Source organism: Hippopotamus amphibius, chromosome 9 (assembly GCF_030028045.1).
Source record: "Hippopotamus amphibius kiboko isolate mHipAmp2 chromosome 9, mHipAmp2.hap2, whole genome shotgun sequence".
Taxonomy (NCBI): Eukaryota; Metazoa; Chordata; class Mammalia; order Artiodactyla; family Hippopotamidae; genus Hippopotamus; species Hippopotamus amphibius.
Genome location: NC_080194.1, coordinates 24,650,522 through 24,655,050, shown reverse-complemented (window position 1 = coordinate 24,655,050; position 4,529 = coordinate 24,650,522). Strand labels below are relative to the sequence as shown.

Sequence of the window (4,529 nt, the reverse complement as noted above, 5' to 3'; positions counted from 1 at the left end):
TTGTGAAATGACTGTCAAATCTTTTGGCCATTTTGAAAATGGATTGCTGTCTTCTTACTGAGTTGCAAGTGTTCTTTGTATTTATTCTGGAAATAAATACAAAGTCTTTTCTCAGGTGTATGTATAGTGAATATTTTGAATATTTTCTTGCTATTAGTATGAGGCTTGACCTTTCTTTTTCTTTTTTAAAAATTTTTATTTATTTATTTATTTATTCTCATTGCAGTGGCTTTTCTTGTTGCAGAGCATAGGCTCTAGGTGTGCAGGCTTCAGTAGTTGTGGCACACAGGCTCGGTAGTTGTGGCTTGTGGGCTCTTGAGCACAGGCTCAGTAGTTGTGGCACACGGGCTTAGTTCCTCCTCGGCATGTGGGATCTTCCCAGACCAGGGGTCAAACCCATGTCCCCTGCATTGGCAGACAGATTCTTAGCCGCTGTGCTACCAGGGAAGTCCTGACCTTTCTTTTTCTTAAGTGTTTCTTGAAAATCAAAGTTTTAAATTTTGATAGAAATCAATGAGTCAATATTTTTCTTTTATTGCTAGTGCTTTTATGTCACGTTTAAGAAATCTTTGGGTAGGTTCCCAGAGGTGGTGGCCCAGTCAGTGGTGGCTTGGGCTTCCACACCTGGCTGGGTGGCCAGTTCGCTGGGGTTGGCTGGTGCTATGAGCTCCTTCAGGGGGCAGATGGCCAAGTATCCAACAATCTCCACTGACCACTTGGACAGGGAGAACCTAAGGGCCCGCACCTTCTTCCTGTCCTGCTGCCATAAGGATCACATGAAGGGATTAAGAGGCCCTACCTTGAAAAGAAGCTTGAAGTAGAGATGAGGAAACTGAGGAACCAGAGAGGTTAAATTAGTTGCCCAACGTCACACAGCCAATAAATGGCAGGACCAGGATTTCTTGAAAATTTACTTGTACTGTTCGCTGTTACTAAAAATTTGTCAACTAGTTGTTGTTAACTACAGACTTTGGGAGAAATGAATTACATCAACTGAAATTGAAACTCCTACCCAAATATCTTTAGTCGATGAAGCATCGAGCGAGAAGGGAGAGATCGTTGTGACTCTCTTACCAGCTGGTCATTGCCCAGGATCAGTTATGTTTTTATTTCAGGGCAATAACATAACTGTCTTGTACATGGGAGACTTCAGATTGGCAAAAGGAGAAGCTGCCAGAGTGGAGCTTCTGCACTCTGGGGGCAGAGTGCAAGACATCTTAGAGTGTGTACTTATATACTACTTTCTGCAATCCAAAATATTATTAAAGTCCTAGTTGGGAGAAGTGTCTGAGTAGAATGTTAGAGCTAGTTTGAGGCTGGATTGTTCAGCGTCTGTACCATGATGTGTAGCTGAACTGCAAAGCAGTTTACAGGTAGGAGTATTAGTCAACCAAGGAGTTCAGAGGAGTTCAGAGTCCAGGTTCGTGTGGATAAACAAGACATGTCTAGAATCATGCCTGACATTCTTCATCTCATAACAGACCGTAGCACTCAGATCCACACATGTCTGCATCCAAAGGCAGAAGCATATTTTGAGTGGAATAAGTTACCCTGTGGAATTACTTCCAAAAATAGAATTCCACTCCACACAATCAGCATTAAGCTATCTACTATGTGGTTTGGAGAAAGAACCAGTAAAACCAATGTCATTGTGAGGATTGGAGAGAGTTCATACAGAGCTTATTATTATTATTATTATTATTATTTTACTCCTCCTACAGTGAGATTAGAGATATGTTGAGCCACATCTGTCCTGTGAATGTTACTGAACTCAGGTCTGGGTACTCACCACTCAAAATTCAATACCCAAGAGGCAATTGTTGGTGGAAAGGAAAATGGCTTTTAATCAGAATGTCAGCAGTCTGGGGAGAAGGCGAACTTGTGTCCACCCAAAAAAACCAACTCCAAGGATTGTGCTCAACCGTGAAAGTTTTTAGAGGGAAAAGGCAAAGTAATCTCATTTAACCACTGAGATCAGGGATCAGACCCATAGCCATCTCCCACTGTGTGCAGGCTTGTCGCCGCCTTGTAACCTTTCTTTAGATGCCGTCTTGTTCACACAGTTTGTTTGTGAGATTACTGAAGGGGAAGCTACTAGGGAAAAGACCTGGTCATCTGTTAATTACTTATTCCTCATTTCTACTTCTTTGATCTAAGGAAAGGACAAAGAACAGGATAGGCAAAGTATTCTGTGATCAAAAGATCTGAAATGTGTGCTAGGGCCAGAGATGAACAGAGCGTGGGGGTGATCGGTTTAAGATTAGTGACAGTGTATCTTTGCCAAAGTGATAAGCAAAGGGGTTTCCTGCTGAGGGCAGTCCCTGTAAAGAGCAGCTTGCATTAATGCATATCCAAGTGTCATTCCATTAGGCACAACTATGGGTAAAGCCAAAGAAATCTTAAAGCCCTCATGCCCATCTTCCCAAAAGTATGGAGCCAAAGTATAAGCCACTTGGGAAATGGAGAGAGCTCGAACAATCCACCTAGATTCAGGAGGAAGACAGTGATCTCTTTGATGATCCTCTCCCAGTACTCGTAAGGCACAAGGTTCCAAACCAGCCAGCTCTTCACCCTGAGGTATTTCCCACGATGACTGCAGCACCGCAAAGCCAGCCTGACAAACTGAAAAAGCACAGGATGCTTCAAAACAGAAAATATGCCAACCTCTCTTTGGGCAAATGTTCTAGATTGTGAAGAATTCATCAGGGAAAGTGAAGGATTAGAAATCCCAGCTTCATCTCAAGGACTTTCATTTAGATGGCTCTGAATTATATAGATCAATTTATGGAAAAAAGACATTTTAGTACATTGAATCTTCCAATCCATGAACATGTGGGTCTTCTTTCGTTTCTACCAGTGCCATTTTGTGTGTTTGTTTTCACTCTACTGTTCCTAACTATATTCTGTTAAACTGATCCCTAGGTATGTCATATTTTTGGTTCCTTTATACATGATATTATTAATACAAAGTCATTTTTTCTTTCCTTTCAGCATTTAAAAAATGCCATTCCATTATCGTTTGCGTTGAGAAATCAATGACAATCCTTTATCTTCGTTGTTCTACATGTGCTGTTTTTTCCTTTCCAACTGCTTTTAAGGTAGTCTCTTGGTGATTGGTTTCCAGCAGTTTAATTAAGACATGCGTTGATGTGTGTTTTTTTATGTTTGTCCTTCTCGGAATTCATTGTGATTTCTGGATCTGAAGATTGATGTTTTTCATTAAATCTGGAAAATTTCCAGCCATAATTCATCAGGTTTTATCCTTTCCAAACACTCCATCTCCTTTCCTGCTGGGAGCCCAATTACCACTTGATGTTTTTCCACAGTTCACTCAGGCACTGTTATGTTTCTAAGCCTATTTTCTCTGTTGCTTTAGTTTAGGTAATTGATGATGCCATGCTGAATTCACTGACGTTTTTTTCTGCGATACCTAATCTTTTGTTAAGCCCATCCAGTGAATTTTTCATTTTAGAAATTGTATTTTTAAGATCTAGAAGTTCCCATTATTTCATTTTTATAGTTTCCATCTGTCTCCTCATTGTGTTGATTTTTTTTTTAAATCTGTGAGCATATTTATAATGTTTTTCAAGTCTTTTTTTTTTAACTGTTTATTGTTTCTCTTATTTTTTGGTCTATCCTAATTAATTTTTACACAGGTCATATTTTCCTGACTTTTCATAGGCTAGTAATTTTTAAATTATGTTCTGGACGTTGTAGTTTCTAAATCTTCGAGAGTCTGGATTTTGTGATCTCCCATTAAAGCATGCTGAATTTTAGTAGGCAGTTAGTTTTCTGGAAGATCAGATTTATTCTGTAAAGACTTCTGGGAAAAAGGCTTTATTAGGGTGAAACTAGAAAAACCTCTATCCTCAGGCTAATCTAACCTTATTTTAGGACATGATCTTTCTGGAGTCTCTGTTAACGTCCTTAATATTTTGTCAGGTCTCAGCATGCTAGAGAACTCACATGTCTCCCAGCCCTGTGCAAGCTCTTGTAGTTGGTCAGCTGACAGCTCTCCAGCACTTGTTCTTTGCATGGACTGTGGAGTCTCACCTGGTACGTGTGCAGCTTAATAGTCAAAGACTCACGGGACCCATGAAGATTTATAGAGCTCTTTCACTGTGTGGCTTTTTTTCCAGTACTTTTTCTCACAAATTCTGGGTGTCTCAGCCTCTCTTGAAATCTGACCTCTGTTTCCTCTACTTGTTGAGACTAGCATGCTCCGATTGGATTCCCCATATCTGCATTGAGGTTTGAAAAATGCCAATGGAAAGAAATCTGGGACAATCATTGTGCTTATTAATCCACAGGTCTGAGCTAATTGTTGTCCAGTATATGAATAAAGTCGTTTCATATATTTGTCCAGTTTTCATAGTGGTTTATAAGAGGATTAGTCCAACATTCCCCTTCCATTTTATAACATCAAAGAGGAGGGAAATTTTCCTTACCTCCATGATTTATTGGCAGGATGGCTGTATAATTTGTTATATATGTATAAAATTTATTGTCTAAATCGGAACTCTTTTGAG

At 39.8% G+C, this 4,529-nt stretch overlaps 1 pseudogene; it reads left to right on the top strand.

Moving 5' to 3' along the window:
• Positions 1-662: 662 nt before the first annotated feature.
• On the top strand, positions 663-2,767 carry LOC130860744 (protein artemis-like; annotated as a pseudogene).
• Positions 2,768-4,529: the final 1,762 nt, after the last annotated feature.